The following is a 17,812-nucleotide window of genomic DNA, read 5'->3' as shown; positions in this document are numbered from 1 at the left end:
CTGAAAGGTGTAGCCTTCACATCCCAGAACTGCCCACTACCACTGTAGGACCTTTGAGTAAAACCCTTAATCTTGGATTGCTCTAAGGGCACCTTACAGTGGCTAGTCCTGCATTCTGATCTCAGCTTCCTTACAAAAACAGTTGATGTGAAAAAAACAGATGAGTCAAAGAGTGACAGAACAATATGGATCAGAATTGTGCAAATATCTGATCGTCTTCAGTGTTGCAGGCTTGTGAGTTGAATTTAGGGTGATTGTTTACAGTCGTTCTGCCTCGTTGTGTCTCTGCAGGGTATCAATTAGTGTAACTTTTTGTTCGCAGTGTGATTTGTGCATCAACCATAAATATTTTCTCATGGTGTCAACAGACACGGTCTCCAGTGTCTAAACCATACAGTGGTTCATGATGTGATTTATGATCTCAAGCATCTCAAGTCTTTGAAAGACTATACACATTGGCAGAATGTTGTGAAAATATGAAAGTATTACAGCAGCTTCTTAAAATACAAGTAACATGAAGTGAGGTTGTAGAGAAACTGTCACATGAGAGAGAGCACATGTACTTCATTTTCTCTCGCTTGCTAGGGTCTACACTTTGCTTGCAAACCAAGTTCCATTTCATGGCACCTTCTGCTCGGTTTTAACACAAACAAAAATAGAGCTAAATTGCATGGTTCATTATGCTCCTGATTGCTTAATACTAAGTAGATTTCTTATGTTGGTATCAGCATCAGCATCTGCATCAAGTACTGAAAAACATGACCTTGTACATGGTCTGGAAAAAAAATGGTATTGATGCATCCTTACCCTTTTATAAACAGCCATTAACTTGTCAGCCCTGTTATGGCCAGAATTATTTATGGCTGCTATGGCTGTTATTTATTTATGACTAAATAACAGCAAGCCAGTTAGGTTACTCACTAATTTGAGGCTTTCGTTTTACAAATACTGAAATTTTAATATGCTACACGACAGCTCAATATATCATAAATTATAACTGCTAGCAAACTGATTAGTATGTGGATTAAAAGGACCAAGCGATTAGCCTTTGCTATGTTGAGAGTTATGACAGTTACTTGCCAGAGTTTGTTGTCAAGGAGGGAGACAAGGTTTTCAAAGATCCAAATGTGAAAAAAATTCTAATTGTGGAAGTTTTGCCCTGTTTTTTCTCTTTCCTCTCCTTTTTGGGCCCCACTTCTATGTTTATAATCGAAAGGCATTCTGATACTTTTGCAAAGTAGGCTGGTGGCTACTGCAGTGTTAGAAATGAACAACTTCAAATAAACAAAGCAATGTCATTGGACTGACCAGTGTTTTCTAAATCACCTAATGAAATTACAGTCTCTTCTGAAAGTATTGGAATGGCAAGGCAGAGCACCCAATTTTTAGGTGAGCAAAAATATAGGAACAGTATGTCTTAAATGCTTAATATTTGGTTGCATATCCCTTGCTTGCAATAACTGCACCAAGCTGGTGACCCACTGACATCACAAATTCTTGCATTCTTCTTTTGTGATGCTTTTCCAGGCTTGTACTGCAGCTTCTTTCAGTTGTTGTATGTTTTGGGGTGTTTCTCCCTTCAGTCTCCCCCTCAGGAGGTGAAATGCATGCTCAGCTGGGTTAAGGCCTGGTGATTGACATGGCCATTTAAAAACATTCCAATTTTTTCCCCCTGATGAAATCCTTTGTTGTGTTGGCAGTGTGTTTTGGGTCACTGTCTTGCTGCATAATGAAGTTCCGCCCAATTACATTGGATGAATTCCTCTGTAAATTGGCAGACAGAATATTTCTGTACACTTCTGAATTCATTCTGCTGCTACCATCATGAGTTCCATCATCAATAAAGTTTAGTGAGCCTGTTTTGGAAGCAGCCATGCAAGCCTAAGCCATGACACTACCTCCACCGTGCTTGACCGAGGCACGCGTATGTTTTGGATCATGAGCAGATCATTTCTTTCTGGTGGCCTTTCCATCACTTTGATACAGATTAATCTTGGTTCCCGAACTTGGTTCCCAAACTCATCTCTGTATTTCTTTGCAAATTCCAGTCTGGCCTCCTGATTCTTATTGCTGATGAGTCGTTTGCATCTTGTGGTATGGCCTGTATGTTTCTGCACTCAGAGTCTTCTTCGAACAGTGGATTGTTCAATACCTTCACCCCTGCCTTGTGGAGGTTATTTGTGATATAACTGACTATTGTTTCATGGTTTTTCTTCACAGGTCTCACAATGTTTCTGTGATCAGCTGCTGTTGTTTCCTCTGGCCGACCTGTTCGATGTGACGTTGTTAGTACACCTGTGGTTTCTTTCTTTTTCAGGACATTCCATATTGTTGTATTGGTTATGCCCAATGCTTGTGCAATGGCTCTGATCAATTTCTCCTCTTTTCACAGCTTCAAAATCGCTTGCATTTCTCCCATAGGCAGCTTTCTGGTCTTTATGTTGGTTTATCCTTTTTAACAACAATTGCAGTCTTTACAAGCAAAAGCCAGACCTCAAACCAAGAGTAGACATTCATAGCTATTAATTGTTTAAACAATCAATCTACCAGGGCACACCTGGACAACAGGCCCACCTGTCAGTCACAGGTTCCAATATTTTTGATCACTTGAAAAATTGGTGAGTTCAAACAAAAGTTGGCGTGTTCTAAGTTGTTTAACACATCAAGATGTAAATATCAGGAAATGAAAGCTGAAATTCTGATCTGTTGTCTCTCGTACAGCAAAAACAAATGAATTGGGCTTGCCATTCCAATACTTTTGGAGGAGACTGTAGATGTGTCCTATTGGAAAAAACACATTTCTCAGAGCTCTACAAAATTGGGAAAACCATGTATTACATAAATAAACATAATAGCACAAAATAATGGCATATTTCATGACAAAAATTCTCAGTTGAGAATGTAAATTGAGTTGTAATGCATTAGGTATAATAAAAGTGAATTTAACCATAAAGTAGATTTATTTGGTTTTCATTGTCTAGGTGGATAAGGTGGATAGAAAGAGCTCTAATTGTTAAATAAAGTTATTTAACTGTTGGATAGTGCCCTTATCCATACTTTCATAGTATGACTGAACCTGCACTAGCTACTTTCTCCTGAGAAGATTTGGCAACACTGGCTGCATCTACAGCTTCTTTTGACACCTCTGTCATACACACACCAAATGTGAATCTGTACTGGAGGCTACTGGAGGTTACTGAAGATGGCTGAAGGAATGAAAGCATGAAAGGAAAGTGCTCACTCTTACAATTTTGCTTAAGATTGGCATGGATATAGCGTGAGTAAACCTGAATGAAATGGCTGTGAAATCACAAAAGATCCTGTTCAGGCTCTTTCCAGATGTAACCCTAATGCCTCTCCAATCTCTGGAATGCACCTATTTTTCCTACTTTTTGAGCTGGTGGTGTGGTCATCTACAGTAATGCTTTTCATATCAGGGGATGCTGTTGTGCCCCGGAGCATTTATTTCAATTATTGTCCTTTCACTTATTAATTTACTGCTACACTGCATTAGCTTGTAAAAGTAACAGGGGAATTGTAACATATGAACAGGACCTTCGACTTTATAATTCAAAACTATAATTCAGAATTTCCCCGCTGAACTTTGGACAGTTGTACAGGCAAAAATAAAAGCATAATCATGAGCAAAATTGCACCTATAATTATTGCACCTATAATTAGGCTGCTATTTTATGAGAAGAAGCTCGTCCTTGTGTTGTGTGTTCTGGGTGGAGATTTTATGTCACTCTGACAACAGATCCAACCCATATGAGCAGTGAGAGCACAGCAGCAAACAGAACAGTCTATATCATGTCTGTAGTCTCTGTATTTCATAAATCCTGTAATTCAGTCTCACTCTGTGACTCACTGTTACATTGACTTATTAGTAATACTTTCTATAAAGGTTATATTTATATAATGGCTTCACAGCACATTCAGAAGTATTGAATAATATTTTGAAAGCAATATATGAGAAGATATGAAAAAAAGGTTACTTTAATATTGGTAAGATGACATGAGATCTTTTATAAAGTTTTAAGGTAGATGAAAGTTATTTGATTGCCATAAGACATAGTATACTTAAATAAAACACCTCTTGCCATCTCACAAATATTATCATAATCCACTATTTACAAGAACATTATTTTATAAATATGTGTTTTTATAGCCTTGCAAATAAAGTGATAGAGGCCATGGATATAGCCTTGCAAATAAAGTGATAGAGGCCATGAAAAGATCCCTTTCAATTTCCTGAGCACAATGTACTAAATTTTGTGCACAGTTTAGCTTAATGTGGCCATGAGGCACTAAATGGCGAGGTCATGAAATAGAAATATGTGTGTGGCATTTACTTTATACATGTTCTCATTTTTTTCTTATGATTTAATAAAATTGTGCCTACGGTTTAGTTTATTTGTGCTCCCCTCTAAAGAAACCATGCCTCTTTTTTAGCAATGTGCCTAACAATAAAATTAATTTCATTATGTATTATATATAATATCGTATCTAAAATTATACTGTTTTGTTATAATAACATAATTCTTTGTTGGTGAAGTAACATTAGCTTATGCTGGCTAGACAATAACTACCCTAATTAGTTTATATAGATAGCAAATTAGCCTATATAAATGCAGAGTGAAGCAGAACTTTACATTTCATTCAACAGAATTAGAGCTAACAATTTTCCAGATAATGTTTCAACAGTGCTCAGTATATATACACTGCTGCCAGTAAGTACCAGAGCTCTCTATGGACTGATTATCTTTAAAGGAGAGCACAAAAAAGGGCACAATTCTATTAATTCAATAACTCAAAATAGCACATCGAGAGCATGAATAGTAAATTGTGCACACATTATGATGACCTCATGTTATTACTGTGGCTATGATAAAGTAAATTTTGTACACTAAAACTTCTAAAAGTGCATAAAAAGGCTATGCTGTCTTTGTATGAAGACAATCTGGTAATAATCAAAATACCAGTGTCTGCGGGACATGCACGTTCAGTTTTAAATAAAAATGTAGTATTATATGTTCATGTAGTACTGTTTTGTTACCAAGATATTTGTATGAAATCCTCATCAGGACACAATTTGATTATTTTATGGAAAAGAGTTTCACATTCAAAACAGCATTGATGATTGTCTGCAAATAGGATATGCTTAGTGAGGAAACAGTACTGTGTTTTATATAATTTATCTTATGGTACAATTATAAACTTAGTATCAAGTCAGAAGAACTAGAGAGAAAGCTATCAGTGCAGTCCAAGCCCTGTCATAATTATTAGGAAAACGATATTGTTTTGAGTGTGTCAATAGAGTGAATTACACATAATTCAGAGCAAGTCATTTGAGAATATTTAGTAAATAACTGAAAAGTGATTAAATCCTGTTTTAGGAACATTTGAATTTCCATGGGCGTGAGCAGGAATCACCTGCTTCTGTGCATGCAACCACTTCTACAGGAAGTCTCAAGGGAAGTGACCTATTTTTAAGGATCACCACTTGATGGCAGTGCACACCAAGCCGTGAAAAGATCTAAAGAAACACATGACCATGCATTACTAACTGGCAGGGAGTTACATTTGTATCAGTGTAAGCGGTGTGATGAGTGGACAGCTGTGCCTATTGTGTTACACCATGTGTTTCTGAAGCTGAGAGAATTGTGTTTGTCTAACGTGATCGATATGCATCTCCGCTCTTTGTGGTGGGTAAGAAATTGAAATTGATTTGTAAAGAGTGTTATTCAAAAAGATCCATCCACTGATGCGCCAGCATTGTTTGTGATGAAATGAGTAGTTGTATAAGGTAATAGGATGGTATGATGTCTGAGATTTTAAATTGGTAGCGCATCAAGGTGAATGCTGTTGTATGAAGTGATTAATGACTCAACACTACCGTACCTGAATGCAAAAAAAATCAACATGCCTTCCAAGCATAGCACCACACAGAGCAAATATTGTTTTCATGTCCCTCATTCAAGACTAATGTGTCTACCTGTGAGGGATGAAAGAAATGTTCTACTGTTATTGTTGAGTCGAGGAAGCTAGTGCTCCTTTGGTTTCTTGGTTCCCTGACCATGCTGATTGGTGATATAATTTTCCATGATTTGAACCACTGTATAGCTTCCTTGACACTTGACATGGTGTTTTTTGTGGCTCTGGATTTGTACAACATGGTGTTCATGGCACTAGTACCATGTGGCATTGTGTGCATGTGGTATTGGCCATCAAAAGCCCTGTGACTGGAGAAACCATGTCGATATGAGTCTAACTTCAGCTTTTGTGTCATCTAAGTTTGCTTTGTGTGTGTGTTTAACTAACTGTAAAAAAAAAAAAAAAACTAACTGTATCTTCATTGAAGCATGCACACTGAAGTCAATAATATCATCTGGCACACAGCCAGCACTTGTTTAACTTTTATTTAAGTGCCATAGAAATTAACTAATCAAATAGAGGACAAAGGGCCATTAACCTCCATGAGAGTGAGAGACCGAGAGAGAGAATGAGCTACAGGGAGATTAATAACATTCACCATTCATTTAGCGAAAAGAGAAGCAGTTAGTGTCCCTCAGCACTGTAGGAAGCACCACATGTGATACAGAAATGAACAAATGAAACATTTCATATAGAAAAAGTTATAGAATTATTCATATCAATGCATTTCTGTTGTTTGCTTGTTATGAGAGTGGAAGAAACTGTATTCTATATTCTCTCTTCTCTTCTGTCTTGCTGGGCAAGTGACAGGGCTGCTTGCTCCAGGCTGCTCTCTCATGGCACCACACACACACACACACTGTACTGTTCATTCACCCTGGGGGATGCCTCTTGGACACATACAGGTATGTGTAAAAAACAAAACAAAACAAAACAAACAAAAAACACTTTTGTTTGTTCCTGTTGAAAATGTGACATTTGTTTCTGTTTAAAAGGGAAATGTGACATTTAAGTGTATTTGAAGCAATCTTTTACAAAAATAACTTTGACATTAACATTCATAGCATGTTGTATGCTGCAAATCTCAAAATCTTTAAAGTACCTATATAAATATTTTATTAGAGATGTACATATATCTCAGCATCCAGGTTATATCCCTGCCTCAGGTCCAGTGTTCCCAGGATAGGCTCTGGATCTGAAAATGAATTAAAGAATGAATTTATGAATATCACATATGATATATGATATAACTGTAGTAATGCATATCAGCATTAAGGAAATGACACTGACCTAGAATTTGTTTCCACTCAGGTTACCTGGTGTCTGGCTTTGTGCATGAATAAAAATTGATAGGATGATCATTTGTTTATCCATGTACAGATACCAGAGCAAACAGCCATGTACAAACTTAGCTTCACCCAAAAGTTTGTTTTTAGCCAAGAGCAAACCACTTTTCACTTCAGGTGCATAAAAATAGCTCAACAAAATGGCATACTTTATATGTTCACTATTAGACACGATTTGCACTGTTTTTTTTTTTTTATTTTTATTTTTTATTTTTAACTAATCATTTTATAATTTGTGGCTGTGGGTATTTGTGCAGGTAAATGATGTTTGTCATTTCAGTGTATGTTCAATTTGATTTGAGATGTCACTAAACTACATAATACATGTGAATGTACAATGTGTGTACACCATTGATGCACGGTAACATGAACATTCTGATGCTCTATTCCACTTCAGCTGTGCCATCTTAATTTCCCACCTATTCATCACTGATTTTGGAAAAGTAAACTTCCTTGACACATCATTTTCAATTTATGGCAAACTAAAGAGCAGAGTCCCTGCTTCTTTCTCTCTGCTGTGACAAGTCTGACTCGCCTGACTTACCCATTAAGGAGAAGGTTTCTCACAACCCCAATTTTGTTGCCATCTCTCTCCCCCAGTCTCTCTGGCGCTCTCCTTCCATTCCTTCTCTTTTCTTTACATTCTGTCATACACCATGAATCAGATGGCAGGATACTGCATCACAGTGTAGTTCTTTTTGCTCTGGCTGTTCTGACAGTGCAGGAGACAGCCAGGCAGCAGTGTCTGGAGTTGTGCTATATTTGCAGGTTCAAAATGGCTCTTCAATAAAAAGCACTGACAATAACAGGTGGCTCTGTCATTATGATAAAAGTTCGTGATAACTAATTAAAAGACTTCATGTGCACGCACTGATTAGCAGGGAAAAAATAGCAAACCTTTGTGAAGGTCATGCTTTTTCAAATGTCATACTACAACAAGCATAGTGTAATACTTATTGATTTGTGCAACATCTAAGCTTGGTAAGATTTCTGTATTTGACAGTTCTACATGAGTAAGTAGGAGCAGATTACTCTGACTGAATGATTTGTTGTGTCGTTCAGCTCCATGAGTTTCGCTCCATCATGAGGGATCATAGAGTAGCCCAGGTGCTGAACTAATCCTTAAAAGCCATAGCTGGCATAGTGATAAAACCGCAGGCATGCCTCTGTATCTCTGTTGACTGCTGAGAGATCATACTCCGTTCAGGGCTCCATCAATAGATGCTTCTTGAACTGCAGGAGGCATTGGTTGGGGTCAGAGACATGAGATTTATAGTTAAAATCAGACATTGCGACAGACACACAGACAGACACATGGACAGACAGACAGGAGAGGGAGAGCGAGAGAGAGAGTGCGAACTGTCTGTGTCTACTTTATGTCTTCAGCATCAGTGGGAATGGACTGGTGATGGCAGGAGGGATGTGTTAAACATGCTTGAAATCTTCTAGGCCAGGGACCAAGGGTGTCAGACTTCAATGTTCTACCTCATTTAACACACCTGATTCAACTCATCAGCTCATTACCAAGGCCTTCATGGGCTGAATTTAGTGTAAAAAAGGAAAAACACCAAGACTATAAGGCTGTAGCTCTTCACAACACAGGTCTGATACATGTCTTATCTTGTGACAAACCACATTGTCTTATCTTGTGATATTTTCTCAATAAAAATAGTACAAAATATGCTTCCAGACATAATGGTGAAATAGCAAACTATTTCCACAGATCGAACTGTAGCAGAACCGATCATGGTAGGAAAAAAAAAAACTGCCCATAGTTCAATGAGTGAGTGGAGTGAAGTGACTTGTGGCCAAGTATGGTGGCCCATACTCGGAATTTGTGCTCTGCATTTAACCCATCCAAGTGCACACACAATAGTGAACACACACAAACCGTGAACACACACCCGGAGCAGTGGGCGGCCTTTTTTGCTGCGGCGCCCGGGGAGCAGTTGGGGGACCCTTGAGCAGCAGACCATTGCTCAAGGGTCTCACCTCAGTCGTGGTATTGAGGGTGGGAGAGAGCGCTGGTCATTCACTCCCTGCCGGACCTGAGACTCAAACCCACAACCTTCAGGTTCACCCGACTCTCTATCCATTAGGCCATGACTGCCCCTATGAAGCATTACCTTCTACAGCAGCTCCTCTGTTGTGGCTTGTTTTTAACATGCTTTTATATAAATGAAAGAAATAGACAGTTATGTAAATGTATAAATAGGCAACTGTAATTCCAAACATAAAAGTAAAGCTTTACTCAACATTTTTCAGATAATCATTATTAATTTAGAGCACACATACTGCCAAGAGCAACACACAGTCATTGTACTAATTGGGCAAATCTACAAGCAAAAGTGACAAAAATGTGCTAATGTGACAGAAATAATAATTAAAACTCAAATACATATTCTGTTATATATTATCTCTATTATTGGTAGACAGCTCATCAAAGGAAAGAGTTTTTTTTTAATTCCATTTAGCCTCTCTGGCTTGATTAGTGAAGTGATGACACGGCTTGTTCAAGAAGAAAAAGAGAGAAAAAAGAAAAAGTCAACAACAACAACAAAAAAAATGTTTGAAAATGACTAGACAGAGAGGTATTTTTTTGCCTTTGGTTTGTCCCTCTGGAGAACCCTTAAAGCTCCTATGTAGAACCCTACAACAGTGTTTCCCTATCAGAAAGGGTTCCCTTAGGAACCTAATAACCCTAAAACATAGCCAAAGAACCAGTGAAGAACCTTTTTCCTAGCATGTGGTCAGCATATAGGAATAAGTAAATAAAAGTAGAACCAGAAATTCTTTCCTGAAGTAAAAAAGGTCTATAAATGCAGTTAAAATACAATTTTAAAACTGTTACTCATGTTAGAAAAGCGCAAACTCACTTATATGTACTTGAATTATGAAAGTAATATTTAAATGAGTGGTAAATTACTGCTCCCATAAAAACCGAGCATGTGCTAGTTAGCTAGTGCTAATGCTACAAACTCGCTTGAATGCTAATAGCTAGCTGCTATGATACAAGCTGGGTTGATAAATACAATACCACAGATAGATACTTGTGATTGTGTTGTTATTTATTTATTTATTTAGATTTGAGGGGGAATTTTTGCATATCATTAAGGCCATGGACGGGAATTGTGACATAATCACTTCGGCAGCATCACCTGGTATATAACCAGTTAATTTATGATTATTCCTGCTGTACTGGAGCAATCTTACAGAGAAGTTCTCTAAATACGCAGCTGCTTTACTTTGTCATTTCTCATGTCCCTTTCACCCATTCTGGTGTAAGACACTGTGTTTGTGTGTAGGCGTACAAGCAGACAATTCCTGGGAGATTTGTAGGAATTAGAGAATAAATATAATAAGGCATCAGTTTCCCCTTCTGTTCTTAAGTTCTGATTTTAGAATTTGGTGCTTAATCAACAGCTTAAACTGTATGAGGGAAAAATTAACTTATGCTTTGCAAAAAATATGTATAAAGTAAAATAAAAATAAAGTTAAATAAAGTTCAGCTAATAGCACATATCACCTTTCCTAACTTTTTGATGCAACTGTACAGTTACCCAAAACAAAGTGCCTGCTATGATTTATTAGCACCTAAGACTAACCTCAAAGAAAATGCAAAGCAGAAATCAAAACACATTTTTCTTCTGTATTATGACAGATTTCTGAGTGAAACAGGCTATTCGGGGAGGAAATAATATAGGGCTAGTCTCTGGCTCTGGGTGGCACAAGGCTCTAAATTTGATCCTGAGCTTGGATTACTGTCTGTGTGGAGTTTCACATGTTCTCCCTGTGTCTGCATGGGTTTCCTCTGGCTTCTCTTGTTTTCCTCACAGCCACCAAAAACATTGGATTGGATCTGTTAATTTGCCCCTAGGTGTGTAAATGTATGTGTGCAGTCATCCAGGGCGTGTTCCCACCTCACACCCAGTGTTCCTGAGATTCTGATTCCCCTGCAGCCCAGATCAGAATAAAGTGGTTACTGAAGATGAGTGAATGAATGGACTGAGTTTTCTATACATTAGGATTGACTAGCTTGTGATAAATGGCAACCCTGACAATGATAGATGGGGATGCTTGTGTGTGCATGGTGACGTAGTTGAAATACAAAAGGTATTTTGAGGCAAGTCATGATGAAAGTTTAAAGAGGAAGATTTTACAAGTTTTAATGTTTATGCGTGGAACCAGGAACAAATAGTACAATTGTCAGTTATGCACAGCTCACAGGTGACAGTGTACACCAAAGATTGTTGTGTAGTTCAAGTGATAATTACATACAGGAAGTACCCAGATCATCATCTTCATGCTGTGTGTGTGTGTGTGTGTGTGTGTGTGTGTGTGTGTGTGTGTGTGAGAAAGTGGGGTGGAGGGGTGTTACCATACATGTAGACTCCAGAATGAATAATTATGTCTAATGATTGCTAAAGCCACCTGGCACTTGAAAAAGTCTTAATTTGGCTTCTTTAAAGGCTGTCTGATCATCCTCATGAGAACAGCAATTACCACCATAATACACTGGAAAGATATAGCCACTGCCTGTTGAATAATTTGGCTTGAGCTTTTCAAAGGAAAAAAAAAACAGTTTACAAATATTTATATAGAGAAAATAGGAGTCTTGAAAAAATAGAATTCCTGCGGATTTTCAATCACGCAGGTTGCCTGAATGCAATAACGGAGCTGTGACTTTTGGTGAGATTATGCTGAGTGATGGCTGTTTGAACTGTTTTGGTTGGGGAACGGAACACTTGAATCTACACTGTTTGAGTAATGAGCGCTGTGGTGCCGCTGCAGTGCACTGTTTCTTTCCTCTCGTCTTGTGCTTTGTCACCCCGAGGCCCATTTCATCCCAGCTCTCCTCGCAACTCCCAAACACACTCACAGGAAACTTGAAACTGCACTTGTTTGCATCATTAATATCGAACTCACTACTGGGAGAAGAGCAGTGCAGTGTTTCTGCAAGAGGACAAGCTGATATGAAGATTGCCACCATGGTTAATCAATGAGTTTCATGGTTATAGATTAATATTTTACATTTTAGTGAAGAGGTGACAGTGTGAGTGATGGTTCAGGCTTCAGTGTTGCTCATTTTATTTCTAGTAGGTGCGAAACATGAAATTGTTGAAAATGAACCTGAATTAGGTTTTCAGATATGAATGAAAAGTTCATAAAGTTTTCTGTTCAGAAGTTCAGAATTTTGGTACTCAAATTCCAGACTTTACTGCCTTTTACTGCTTCTGCATGGCATATGGAAGGTTTCGGTGCTCACTGGTGGCTAATTCTTTATTTGTATAAGTACAACTTACTGACTGTAATGTGATCATAGCTACTGTTTTTTTTTTTTTTTGTAGACTAGTGCGCTAAGACCAACCTGCAGCCTCAACGTCAGGAGCTCAATGTTTACGTCATCAAGCTGAGTGTGAACCACAAACCTATCTCCATCAGCGGAACTGCTGTCGTGAGTGTTAACGGCTTCCCAGCTCACATAATTCAAAACCTCTCATGGATCCTCTGCATCTCCACCATTACCAAGAAGCTCACCAACTCCTACATTTTTTTTTCAGGAGGCTGAGGAAGATCAACCTACACCCTCAGATCCTCAGCAATTTCTATAGCTGTAAAGATGGAGAACATATTGACCAGCTGCATCACAGTCTGGTATAGCAACTCCACTGTGCCTGACCATGAGGCTCTGCAGCAGGTGGTGGTTAGGGTGTGTGGGGTCCCTGGTGATATTGAGGAGAGCCTGGGGACCTCACACACCCCACCCACCACCTGTTTATTCTCCTACCTTCTGCTATTGGACACACAACCAGACTGAGGGAGAGCTTTTACCCCAGAGCTGTGAAGCTGCTGGTTCCCACTCATACATGCTGGTTTCTAAACTGTGAAGCTGCTGGGATCAACTCCTACACACACTGCTTTTTTTATATATATTTTTATTATAAACTCTGGATTGTTTCAGTATTCATGCAAAACTGGAACTGTTGCAATTTCATTATCCACTCAATCAGGAGTGTGCCATACATTTGTCATTCATGCAATCAGGAGTGGAATAATCATGCCTGCTATAACAGTAATGCATAGGCTGTTACCCCTATAAGCTATAAAAATACTACCTCTATCTCATTTCCACATATTTTAGTTTAATAGAGCTATTGCTCATTACATTTTTTCTTCTATTGTAATGTCTTTTGCAGCATATCTACTGCCATACCTCAGTGCATTTTCTTCCACTGTTTGTCTCTATCTTGCACTCCTTTTTCACATTATTATTATTATTATTATTAATTCACTCTTCATCAAATAACTCTAATTATTAGACCAATCTCTAGTTTAGTCAGCCACGTTACAACTTTACCTATTCCCACATGTTGATCATTCAAGAAAAAAGAGCATGTAATGATAATTATGTATCAGCAGTGGAGACTGTGCGTTCTAGCAAGTGGAGCCATTTGTCCTAATGCTGCTGTGCAGTCAGATATAAACCCACTAGACCATCTCAGTGCCAGTGAGTAGTGGTGTGCCCTGCTTATTAGAATATTGATTTGTTCCTTGGTGCACAATAAATGGCCACATTACACTAACAGCATTACTGCATTACACTATATGCTCAAAAGTTTGTGGACACCTGACCATAAAACTCCTTTGTGTCCTTTTTGAACAACCCATTCCAGATTTAGTCACTGTGTGCTATTATATTAACTTCCACTCTTCTGGGAAGGCTTTCCACTGGATTTTGGAGCGTGGTTGAGGGGATTTGCCCATTCAGCCACAAGAGCATTAGTGAGGTTGGGTGAAGAGGCCTGGGTGGTGGGAGCAGTTGGTGTTCCAGTGCATCCCAAAGTGGGGTTGAGGTCAGGGCTCTGTGCAGGACCACTCGAGTTCTTCTAGTCCAACTTTGGGAAACCATGTCTTCCTGGACCTTGCTGGAACAGGTTTGGGCACCTTAGTTCCAGTGAAGGGAAACTGTAATGCTACAGCATACAAAGACATCTTATACAGTTGTGTGCTTCCAGCTTTGTGTCAGTAATTTGTTGAAGGCCCATGTATGGCTGTGTGAGGGTCAGGTGTCCACATATTTTTGGCCATATACAGAGCATTCATAGTGTACTTCATGTACATTAATAGTTTCTCTTTATATAAAACAAATTGTAGTGGGTCAAAATACCTACAGCATTACAATGATGATCTGAATAAACTTGAGTTAAATATGATTAGGGCATAAGGCATATCTAATGCCCTCCCATGATACATGTATCTCTAAAAACACAACTTTTGCAGGAGCAGAAAAACTCTTTCATAGAAAGTATCCTATAAAAAGAGATCTCAAATAACATTTTCACAGCTTAGAAATAAAAAAAAATCATTAGTTTATTTTTTCATTAGTTCAATATGGACCTTGATTTCATATTTAAAATGGATGTAGATTGTACACAGCGAACATGGATATGTACGGTTTTCTTATGATAGACTCCAATGAGTCATTGTTAACTCACAATTTTTTTTTACTAGCAATGATTCATTAATTTTGAATGACTTGTACTTAGTAGATCTCTGAAGAATGTGATTTGAGGCCAGGGTTGGGGAGGCAATTGTGGTGGCATAGCTTATTTCAAGGATGGCAGCCTGTGATGACATGTTATTAGAGGGAAAACAGACCATCCAGGGATGAAATAATGACCCTACTTGGTACAGGAGAAACTGGCACAAATTTTGCCCTGACAATGCTATGCCACTGCTGAATTTAGTGACAGTACTGCCGTGCCATGCATACAGCTACATAAAATTGTCAACAGGGATAGCTTGCATAAAGCAAAAATAGGTTTTTATGCCACTGGAAATATGCCTCATTCCTATACACATTCCTCTTGAATCCCTTCTACAGCTGCCATATGAATTCTTGGCATTAAATGTACAAGTCCCACCACCAAAGACCTTTTAAAGACATTGTGGTCAAGTGGTTGGTGAGCACTTTGCAAGCTTTTATTTGGGTAAACTGCAGTCTGTCAGAGAGCAAAGATTTGGGACTTAGAACTGGTTGTCTACTGGGTGATAGTCGATGTCCTCTCCTGTCTGTTTGCTGCTACTAGTTGCTCAGCCACATCCCATAGCTGTGGAACATTTCTTCTTAGAGCAGGTAGAATTAAACAGGTAGACAAGTCAGGAGGCCTTAGGAGAACACCAGAGAAGGAAAAACTATCACACTCTAACACAACTAACTCTAATGGAAGAGCAGAACTCCAGGCTACAGTGGGAACACAAGTGAGAATGTAAGAAATCTATCTATCTATCTATCTATCTATCTATCTATCTATCTATCTATCTATCTATCTTATCTGTCATAAGGTACCAGTTCTAATAACAAAGCATGAAAATATCCAGATATAGAAAGACTAACTTGACAACAGTGTCCTGCAAACAAAATACCTAACAAAGTATAGTATATTAATTTTAATCAAAATATGCAAGGCAATGTTTTACACTCTCTGTTTTCACTGTGGAAGATAGTTTGTGTCAACAACTATCTTGTGTCTGTAAGAGTATATTTCCTTGCCTTTAATATTAATATCAAATTTTCTCATAGCTTCTCTTACACTCTTGCACCTTCTTTTTTCTATTAGCACCTAGTTGCCATTGTTTTGTGAAAATCATTGCTTGTTTGACTGTGACAGCTGCGTACAAGGTCATCTCCTTTTTTTGTTTGTCTCTGTGTGACAACCTGCCATAAGATTTAGACAATAATATAACTTGTTCTATCTCTTCCTGAAGCAAACATAATTTCTGTTGTAAAGGTTGACATTCCATCTATTTTCTATCATTTAAAAATGCCTATTCATACAGTTTAAGTGGCTGACTCCTCTATAGAATTTACCTCTAGACAGCAAAATTGGTTGTCTGACAATCAACCGTTGCTTCTTTTGGTCTGATGTGGGCTGGGGCAAGGTCAACACAGAAGTTCACTAAATCATTCCCTAAATGATCATTCTCTAATTTATGGAAACATTTGTAAAATAGGCCTATGTAATGTATTTCTTTCATTATGTTGTTCATTATTAACGAAGATCCATCATTTTCAGCAAAGGCACCCCCTCCAAAAATCTAATTTTCAGGAGCAAGAAAAAAAGATTCATAGGAGATATCATTCAAAATAGATCTGAAATAAAACTGAAACACATTAAAAAAAAGTCTTTATAAGATCATCAATGTACATTTTCATATTTAAAATTATATAAATACTTAGACTTATATAAAGACTTATGTAAAATGTATATAAATTGTACACAGGTTGGTATGTGGTACATATATGGTTATTTTGATGGATTCCAACAAGTCACAGTAACTCACAAGCTTCTCTTCATAGGTTTCTTCCAGAACACAGCTGCTATGAATACAGGGTTTGACATTAGCTACTTTCTGTCATCGTATCTAACAACCTATTGTGTTAAGCTAAGTCTGGTACTCCTCTGCAGCAATTTTTTTTTTCAGAAATCCACTCATGAGGCAGTTTATCTTCACAGAATGCAGAGGGGAGATACACAGTTTTATACTAGTTAATGGACTAGTTAAATACTAGTTAAATAAGCATATTGTTGCTTCATATTCCATTTTATGAAAAACAGTTATACATTTATCTTTTCTCACACACATACACACACACACACACACACACACACGTTTGTGTTATGTTTGGTGCAAAAAAAGCACATCACTGAAAGAACACCGTACCCAGGTGTGCATGGTTGTGAGAGCATCATGATTTAGGGCTGCTTTGGGGCTTTTATCAAGGTGGAGGGAATCATGAATAGCTACAAATATCAGTCGATTTTACTGCAAAACCTTCAGGTCTCTGCAAGTAAGCTGAAGATAAAAAGGAATTTCACCTTTTAGCATGACAATGACCCAATGCATACATCCAAATCAACAAAAGAATGGCTTAACCAAAAGATCAATGTTTTTGAATGGCCTAGCCAGAGCCCAGACCTTCTACTTAATGAGGTACTGATTAGGTGATCACCTGTACCAAATCTTATTTAACAAAGAAAAGTATTAAAAACACTGCTGTGGTCATCACTACCCTTTTGCCATAGGACCAGGTGGATGGCAAAAACAGTGCTAGTAGTACCTCAAACATAATTGGAATAAAAAAATAACTATTGACCATGCCAATAGAGTTGAAAAGAAAAGTTTTGAGTGAGGAAAAGAAGAGTTCAATTCTGGCTTTACTGGCAGAGTGAAACAGTGAGCTCCAGGTTGCTTCCATCCTTAAAATTTCAAAGATGATGGTTTATAAGACCAAGGTCAAGCAGCAGACATTGGGGACAATAAAGTTACAGACTAGCAGAGGGCAGAAACGAGTCTCCACTGACCAGGATGACTGCCAACTCATTCGAATGTCACTCAGCAAACGTAGGATGACATCAAGATGACATCTACAGAAAGAATAGCAAACGGCAGCTAGGGTGAAGTGCACCATGAGGACGGTTCGAAACAGGCTCCAAGAAGCAGGGCTGAAATCATGCAAAGCAAGAAAA

This window comes from Pangasianodon hypophthalmus, chromosome 12, assembly GCF_027358585.1.
Source record: "Pangasianodon hypophthalmus isolate fPanHyp1 chromosome 12, fPanHyp1.pri, whole genome shotgun sequence".
NCBI classification, from domain to species: Eukaryota; Metazoa; Chordata; class Actinopteri; order Siluriformes; family Pangasiidae; genus Pangasianodon; species Pangasianodon hypophthalmus.
This window is presented reverse-complemented; position numbering follows the sequence as displayed.